Raw genomic sequence first — 9,939 nt, forward strand, 5'->3', positions numbered from 1 at the left:
ACTTTCTGGTTCTCATGCACTAGCGTAATGCTGTGATGTTTAGATTTCTGATATTGCAGGGAAATATTCTGAAGAGTAGATTTGCTTTTTCACACAATCAATGCCTTGCATCTAAGCTACTTGAGTTCTCTTTTCAATGTACCTATGCCTGACTAATCCCACTGTGGATTTCTTCCAGAATTGGTGATATACCTGTTAAATGACACAGAGGGTTTTGTCATTTCTCAGTGATTCCAGATAGGTTGTACTTGTGACAGGTTTCCCCCTCTTCTCCCCGCCACACTCCAAGCCCCTTGGGTGCCACTTGGAACTGGGGTATCACTGAGCCTGCCTGACCCACTCGCCTGAGCTCCCTTTCAAACTGTGGGGCTGTGATAAGTTGCCAAGCTCTCCAAGCTTGCTCTGTCACCAGCATACACACAGATAGGGACATACCCTCTGGAGTGTAAACCCAAAATTATACCGTCTTGTGCTGCACAGGGAGCCACTGTACAGCGTAAGATCATAAAATTTGCTCCTCCCTCAATGTGGAGAGAGAGATGCAACAACTTTCTGCCCCAAGTTATAATTTCCACACACTGGCTTTAGATGAAAAAAAAAGCAAGTTTATTAACTACAAAAGATAGATTATAAATCAGGGGTGGCCAACCTGAGCCTGAGAAGGAGCCAGAATTTACCAAAGAACATTTCCAAAGAGCCACAGTAATACATCAGCAGGCTTCACATCAGTACACCCCCTCCACTCCCAGAGCCCCCCACCCATCAGCAGCCACGCCAATCAGCGCCTCCCCCATTCTCCCCACACCTCCCAATCAGCTGTTTTGTGTCATGCAGGAGGCTTGGGGGTTAGGGGAGAAATGAGGGCATGGCAGGCTCAGGGGAGGGAGTGGGAAGGGATGGAGTGAGGACAGAGCCAGAGGCTGAGCAGTGAGCACCCATCGGCACATTAGAAAGTTGGCGCCTGTAGCTCTAGCCCCAGAGTAGGTGCCTATACAAGGAGCTTCATATTAACTTCTGAACTCTGGATCCACAGGTTGGCCACCCGGTTATAAGTGATAGCAAATAGATCAAAGCAGATTACCTTCGTAAATAAACAAAACCCGCAAACTGATCTTAACACACTAGAAAATTCTCACCCTGAGTGATAAACAGGCTGGCAGATTCTTAAGGCACGAGGTGCCTTGACTTTCCCAGGTTTCATACACAGTCTAAAATCCTTCTAGCTTTGCATAGCCACCAAGCTGCCATCAAATGGTAATTATGTTCTACTTCTCCCTCCTCCCTTGTGTCTGTCGTGTCTATTTAGATTGTTAGCACAGTGGGGCCTCATTCTGGGATGGTCCCTAGGCATTACCATAATAAACATGATTAAAAATAATAATAAAGTAACCAGCAACCATCAATCAGTTCCAATTGATGGGTGCCTTTAAGGCACACGGTTGGGGTGAAGAGCATTGTCTCCTGTTACCAGTCCCTTTGAGCCATACCTTCAGTCTGCTGAAAGGAAGCTCATCAAAACCCCAGATCACCTTGTTCTCCCACAACAAAATTTCACATAATTAAAAAGCAGATATTGGTAAAATAATAGCAAAAGCTCCCAGGTGGAATCTATTTGCACAGACCATGTAGGGGCTGATGACAACCCAAAAGGCAAAACAATTTTCCTAAGAACAGCTGCTATTAGCAAGTCTTACATTTGCTCTACTGTCCTGCAGAGGTCGGAATTGAACAGCATATTTATTATGATTTCAAATCCTCTGGCTGGACTGCCAAAGTAGGAATGTTTTGGACGGAAATCTGAAGAAAAAAAAAAAGAATTTGCCACCAACATCTGGTTTCACATTCACCTCTTACCTGGCATGGTTTATTTTAATCCCTTGCCATGATACAGGGGAATACGATCCTCTACCATTAAAAGAAATTAGCACCGTACTGTATGTGATTTGAGATTTGCACCCTTAATGGGATGACTGAAGCTAATGGACTCTGATTGTAAATTGAAAAGCGACAATGGAAAATGTTGCAAATGTTCTCTCTTCCCTTCAGCCCCAGTATGGCTGGTGTCCATTTCTTGATTTTTTTTAAAAATTTTAATTTATTTTTTGTGGGGAGGGAAGGGGGCAAAGGGGGAAGAGATTTCTTTCTGGATTGCTCTTTAAGAACTCTTCCTATTCCAGTTCATCTTCTTTATTGCAGCTTCTTAAGCCAAGATATTAGCTCTATCTTCTCCTTCTCAAATAGAAGATCTGCACGTGATTTTGTGGTTTTCCCATTCCAAGGTACACAATGAAGATTTTATAAGGCAAAATAATATTTTGCTGTAACTGGAGCCAAATAATTGAAGACTTTGGGTACGTCTACACTACAGGATTATTCCGATTTTACATAAACCAGTTTTATAAAACAGATTGTATAAAGTCGAGTGCACGCGGCCACACTAAGCACATTAATTATCCGAGGCTAGCGTCTATTTCCGGAGTGTTGCACTGTGGGTAGCTATTCCATAGCTATCCCTTAGTTCCCGCAGTCTCCCCCGCCCCTTAGAATTCTGGGTTGAGAGCCCAGTGGCTGATGGGGCAAAAATCATTGTCGCGGGTGGTTCTGGGTAAATGTCGTCAGTCATTCCTTCCTCCAGAAAAGCAATGGCAGATAATCATTTCGTGCCCTTTTTCCCTGGATTGCCCTGGCAGACACCATAGCACGGCAACCATGGAGCCCATTCAGCTTTTTTTTTTTTACAGTCACCGTATGTGTACTGGATGCCGCGGACAGAGGCGATACTCCAGCACTACACAGCAGCATTCATTTGCTTTTGCATGATAGCAGAGGTGGTTACCAGTTGTTCTGTACCATCTGCTGTCGGTGTAAATTGGCAATGAGATGATGGTTATCTGTCCTTCTGTGCTGTCTGCTGCTGTCATGGGTGCCCCTGGCTGAGATTGGCTGGGGGCGCAAAGGCAAAACTGGGAATGACTCCCTGAGTCAATCCCTCCTTTATGGTTTCTAAAAATAGAGTCAGTCCTGCCTAGAATATGGGGCAAGTATACTAGAGAATCAGTGTATCAGAGAGCACAGCTGCTCCGTGTCAGATCCCGCAGAAATGATGAGCTACATGCCATTCACAGGGGTGCTTCTGCAACAACCCCACCCGTTGCTTCCCTCCTCCCCCAACCTTCCTGGGCTACTGTGGCAGTGTCTTCCCCATTTGTGTTATGAAGTTATAAAGAATGCAGGAATATGAAACAATGACTTGTTAATGAGATAAAATGAGGGGGCGGCAGCCTCCTGGTGCTATGACAGTCCAGGACATTAAGCGATGCAGGGGAGAGGAGCCCAGCATGCCGCTGCTATGATAGTCCAGGCAGGACAGAATCTTTTCTTTACACAGGAAAGGGAGGGGGCTGATGGAGCTCAGCCCCCAGTTGCTATGATGAGGACAGTTACCAACCATTCTGTACCATCTACTGGGAATGACTGAGAATCATTCCTATTTTCACCCAGGTGCCTCCAGCCAGCCTCACCTGAAGCCAGCCAGGAGCACTCACGGATTGATAATAAGGACGGTTACCAGTCCTACTGCACCATCTGCCACCAGGCAGGGGAGAGGAGTGGATACTGCTCTTCACTGCTGCAGCATCGCGTCTACCAGCAGCATTCAGTAGACATAGGGTGACACTGAAAGAATTCAAGAAACGATTTCTTTCCCTTTTCTTTCACGTGGGGGGGAGGGGGAGTAAATTGATCTATTCCCTGAACCACGCCGGACAATGTGTTTGAACCTACAGGCATTGGGAGCTCAGCCAAGAATGCAAATACTTTTTGGAGACTGCTGGGGACTGTGGGATAGCTGGAGTCCTCAGTATCCCCTCCCTCCCTCCATGAGCATCCATTTGAGTCTCTGGCTTCCCGTTACGCGTGTCACGCAGCACTGTGTAGTCTGTAGATTTTTTTTTTTCAAACGCTTTGGCATTTCGTCTTCTGTAACGGAGCTTTGATAGAACAGATTTGTTTCCCCATACAGCGATCAGATCCAGTATCTCCCGTACGGTCCATGCTGGAGCTCTTTTTGGATTTGGGACTGCATTGCCACCCGTGCTGATCAGAGCTCCACGCTGGGCAAACAGGAAATGAAAATCAAAATTTCGCGGGGCTTTTCCTGTTTACCTGGCCACTGCATCCGAGTTCAGATTGCTGTCCAGAGTGGTCACAGTGGTGCACTGTGGGATACCGCCCGGAGGCCAATACCGTCGATTTGCGGCCACACTAACCCTAATCTGATATGGTAATACTGATTTTAGCGCTACTCCTCTCGTCAGGGAGCAGTACAGAAATCGGTTTAAAGAGCCCTTTATATCGATATAAAGGGCCTCGTAGTGTGGACGGGTACAGCGTTAAATCGGTTTAACGCTGCTAAAGTCGGTTTAAACGCATAGTGTAGACCAGGCCTTTGATGTAGCAAATACTGACTCCCTACAACAGAATTCCCTGGTCAGTATGTTGCTTTTATTTCTGTTTTGAAGAGCCTTTCCATGCTCTTTGCATACACGTGGCAGTGCTTGTAGACTTTCAACCTTGGGAAAGTTAGCAGCTGAGCCTCATTTACCTCATTAGCATCAGCATGTGAGCTCATCTTCCATACTAAAGCAGGGCTGGACCTGATCAGCATTTGGATGGGAGATCTTGAAACAAAACCCAGTGTGCTGCAGGAAGTGCTGTTGTTTAATAGAGGTTACGTTTCCCTCATGTCTTCACTTTCTGTCATAAAACGGTTGAATTGCTGAGCAGTTTTGTACAGCTGCTGTATTCAGCCTCAGAGATGACTGCATTGTAGTATAAGTGTAAGACTCTAGTATTTTCATTTGGAATCCTTCAGGATGAAACCCGCTATATAAGTGTAGACTGTAGTATTTTCATTTTAAAGTTAAAGCCAACTTACAAAAGAAAACATACTCTTAAAGGAGACCTGCAAAGGATTTTCTTTTTAAAATTGTGCTCATATTCTTCTTTCTGCTTCTTTCTGGTTTATAAAGAGGGCTAAAGGTTTTTTGAGAGGCGTGATGGGAAGAGGGGGCTTACACTTTTTCTGAAACTTTTTGTACATTTGAATCCTCTGAAGTTTCAAATGTGATCTTCCCTGGTTTCCCTGGAGGCCGTTCTGGTTTCTAGTCCTGCCTGTACCAGTGCTGCAAGTGGAATCCATTTCTTACATCCCAGGGTCCCAATGCTCTCCCCATCCCCTCCCCTCCCCATGATCAATGGCGGGGGGGGGGGGAAGGCTCTGTCCTCCTCCCACTGCACTGGCGAAAGGAGCAGAATGTGGGACTGCTGGACAGTCCCATGCCTGCAGCTCCTCCGACATGGCTCTACTGCTCCAGTCCTTCCATGCAGGGTCTCCTCTGTCTGTAAATGTACAGCAACAGTCTCTCCCAGGAACCACAGCAGGGAAAGGAGCAGAATGTGGGGCCACCAGGTGGCTGTACCATCCTCAACCCAGCCCTGTCCTCTGGTGAGGCTGCTGTACAGATGGAGGAGACCCTGCGTGGAAGGGCTGGGGGTGGTGCAGTACAGCTGCACCAGAGGAAGGAGGTGCCGGCATGTTGTTCTGGTACATCGTACCAGCTATAAATATCTTGCTGGTGGTATGCCCTACTTGCACTGCTGGGACTAACCTGCTTATAATCAGGCACCGGGGTTTATATACACACACTGGGAGGACTAGGCACACATCTTCTCCTTCCTTTTCTGGGCTGACTTTGGGCACAGCTCCAGACTTCTGGATCTTGAGGTTCAACCACTTTTTCCGCATCAGCTCAGTATCTGGTGCACCTTTACAGCTCACAGAAGACCTAGAAGTTTATTGCGGTCACTTGAATTGGTTCTTTTCCCTTCCCTGCTGGTCTTCCCTTGTAGGCTCATGTCTCACAGCTGCCTGGGCATTTAAGATGATATGAGCTCCACGGTGACCAGGAAGTCAGTGAGAATACAACGTGGGGAGAGTGTGAGTTATACACAGAACAAGAGGGATAAACTCTTCACAAGCAGATGGGACACCTTGTTGGCATCAGCAAGGTGCTATGGAATGAGTTGCCCTGCTCAGTCATTCTGGCTGAACATTGCTTTTTGTGTCTGAAAAAACATAGCTTTCCAAAGCGTATGAAATGATCTTGGATCCATGCACAATGCATGCTAGACAGAGGCCACTGCGAAGTCTCAGTTTGTAGTGCAGCGGTGTTTCTTTTCAGTAGATAGCAAGGAACCTTTTAGGCAAGGGAGATCAGATTCAGAAAGGCCGTTCTCTACTGGAGCAAATGGAATAAGTTGTACTGAATAACATACTCGACAAAGTTAACCTCTTGTTCTGTTTGTGAATTATGTGTGAGAATCTTATTATTATTTATTTGTATTACTGTGGTGCCAAGGAGCCCTAGGAACGGATCAGGACCCAGTGCGCTAGGTGCTGTACAAACCCAGAACAAAAAGACTATTCCTTCCCCAAAGAGCCTATAAGCTCAGTATAAGACAAGATAACAGATGGCTATGGTCCGACAGAGGGGGCACTACAGGAAAATGAGACAATACTGGTCAGGATGATAGGCAGTTATCTCTGCATACCAGCTGCCTCACTGTTGTCAAGTTTTTAATAGGCATCAAGGCAAAGGGGACTCTTCAGAGTGGCTTTGAAGGAGGATAATGAGTTCATTTTGCAACTGTTTATGGGGAGTTTCTCCCAAGTGTGAGGGGCAGCAGGAGAGAACGCAGGAAGGTTCTTGTTTGAAAATTTAACAAGTGGATGATGGACAGGGCCGGTGAAAGCACTGGGCAAACTAGGCAGCTGCCCAGGGCGCACCCGAAAAAGCGGTGCCTAAAAATAGGACCAGATAGCAATCATGCCGCAGGCTGCAGATCACAGACTGTAGGGGGGCATAGATAAGAACCACACCCCCAATGAATTGCCTTCCGACTCCTGCCATTTAGAAATCCAGAGAAGTCCTTTGATTAGATCGCAGACTATAGGGAGGAGGACGTGATAAGAACCATGCTCCCAGTGAATTGGTCCCCGACTCCTGTCTCCTGCCATTTAGAAAACCAGGGAAGTCCTTTGATTGTGAATCGATAATTGCACAGATTGCTGTGTTAGTAGGTACATTATTACAGTACTAGCTCCTCTGTCTCGTAGATTGCACAGCAGCAGACAGGAGAGTGGAGCAGCTTGCAGCGGGAAATGTAAGACCACCCCGCTGGGGCTGAGCTGTGCTGTCAGTGTGGTGCAAGCAGGGCCGGTTTGCACGTGGCATGCTCCTCGGAGAGCGGGCTGCAGGTTTTCCAGGGCAGAGGCTCTGCTCCCTGGGGAGAGAAGGGAGGGAGGCCGCGGCTGGTAGCTCTGCAGGCTCTCTTGCATAGAGGGGTGGCTAAGCCCCTTTAACCCACCTTCCTGCGCCCCAGCTTTCTACTCTCCTGACCCTGCTTTGGAGTGACTGTCGTGCACTCTCTGCCTTCACAGTCCTGCCTGCCCCATGCGCACCTGCTGGAGTGAGAGCCCAGCATTCAACTCCCCAGCCCGGGCGCAGGATGGACTCGTGAAGGCAAAGCAGGCTACATGCTCCCATTGCCCTGTTGCAAGTGCACTTGGCCCGCTGCTGCTGCATGCGAGGGACTGGAGAGGAGAGGGCCCAGTTCACCTTACGGCTCTTTAAATCCTACTCCGCCCGCCACCCCCCTCCACACCCAAACCTAGTCTGCTTCTCTTCCCCTCCCCAGCCAAACCTGAATCCCCACTGACCGAACCTGGTCTGCTTCCCTTCCCCACCTAACCCAATCCCCACAGACTCGGTCTGCTTCCCTTCTGCTCCCCAGACAAACCCAGTCCCCCACTGGCCCAAACCCAGTCTGCTTCCTTCTCCTCCAGGCCAAACTCAAACCGTCACTGACTGAATCTGGTCTGCTTCCCTTCCCCTCCCCAGCCAAACCCGAACCCCCACTTACCGAACCCAGTGTGCTTCCCTTCCCCGTGGAAAAATAAATTCTAAATTATAACGTGTAACTCTGTGACAATGTATTGTGGTTTATTTTAAGATCCATGCTATGTTGTGCAAAGTGAAAACAATAACAATGTCAGCTCTGTCAGGTTATTCATTTATTTTCATTAAATATGTAGACTACATAATAAAATTAATAAATTTTCAAGCCAAACGTGTATGTATTCTAATGAACAATGCCACATTATATAGTATTCATTTTTGAAAGTTTTTAATAAGTGATGCTGAGGAGGGAGGTGGACGCAAGGTGGAAGTTTTGCCTTGGTTGCAAAATATCCTGGCACTGGCTCTGATGATGGAGACTGGCATCATGGGCGAAGTGGAGGCAAGAGTTGACCTCTCAATAGCAAATGAGAAATAGGCCATGAAGGGCCTTGGAAGTAAAGGTTTGTCTTAAATTAATTCACCATTCAAAATTCTTTGCCAAATACTTTCTGTGAATCATTCTTAGTCTAGATTTCATGGGCTGTTTATGTGAGTACTTAACATTCAATCTCTCTAGTTATAACAGAACACATTATATAGAGTTACTTCTCTTTCCTTCCTGGTTAAACATAACTCTTAGGGCAGGTCTACACTACGGGGTTAAGTCGACATAAGTTACACAATTCCAGCTATGTCAATAACGTAGCTGGAGTCGATGTAGCTTAGGTCAACTTACTGCAGTGTCTACACCATGCTGGGTTGACAGGAGATGCTCTCCCATCGACTTTATCTTCGGGTGGAATACTAGATTTGATGGGAAAGCAATCTGTGGGATATATGAGAAGGGCAAGAATAATGTCATTTGATTTAGTGTTTGTTTTTTAACAGAAAATTTAGACATTGCAGATACTGTTGAGCCATCAGAAGTGCTGACACAAAGAACATCTGTTCAATCAGTCACTTTTTCAATTAGTTGTTTACCTTCTGAGATATGTGAGAAAAAACAGTCTGCAATACTCTCTGAGAAAAACCAGTCTGTTTAATAGCAGCAAGAGACTGGGCCTGGAAAAAATTAAACTGATGTAGTCAAGAACGTGAAGGTGTATGAATAATTCCAGAAAGGCCTAATAAAACTAGGTAACTTGGCAACAGGCTTGCAGGTGGAATCCAATATAGACATATGCAAGGTAGTGTACATTGAAAGAAGCAGTCTGCTATACACTGCTGGACAACAAGGGGGAAAAAATTGCTCTTGTTGACAATGCAGTGAGGGTGACGGCTCAACACCCAGTGGCGGGCAAAAAGAGAATGAATCTCTGGCTATATTAAGACAGCAACAGATCATTATGACAGCATCACTTCCATGATGACTGGGACTTTCAATGAAGCCTAGAGGAGTTTGGTGGCCATGTCCCATTACAATCCATTGGGAGTTGGGTGCTAAACTCTTTTAGGTTCCTGGGAAATTCCAAGTCCAAGGTACTTCCTGACCATGAATTCAGTGTCCAGCTCTGGTCACCTCCATGCAAAAAGGGCACATCAGAAATGGAGAAGTGCAATAGGTGTGTTTAGGAGATTGAGGAGTGGAGTAGCTCTTCCATAGGAGGAAAGGTTTGAGTCTAGGGCTGTTTACAGCAGCTTGGAAAGGAGACCAATAGAGAGCCATGTTTCTCTCAACCAGAAGGGTCACAAAAGGCTATCGCGGGATCACAAACGGTTGAAAATTGTATTACAGTCCAAAGCAAAGAAAATCTTCTCTCTTTCCTCCTCCTCCCCCTCTATCCCCATCCCTGGCCTGCACACCCCTACCCTTCAAGGTCAAGTGGCCTCTGTCAACTTCTCAATAAGTACACACAAACAGATCATACAGGCTTAGCATTAATACATTTTTTACTTACATGACATTTTTTGACATCAAATAAGGGCTCAACCACCCAATAAGGTTAAGAAACACTGGTAGAGAGGACAACTGCCTTGT

The sequence above is a fragment of the Gopherus flavomarginatus genome, chromosome 1, assembly GCF_025201925.1.
Source record: "Gopherus flavomarginatus isolate rGopFla2 chromosome 1, rGopFla2.mat.asm, whole genome shotgun sequence".
NCBI lineage: Eukaryota > Metazoa > Chordata > Testudines > Testudinidae > Gopherus > Gopherus flavomarginatus.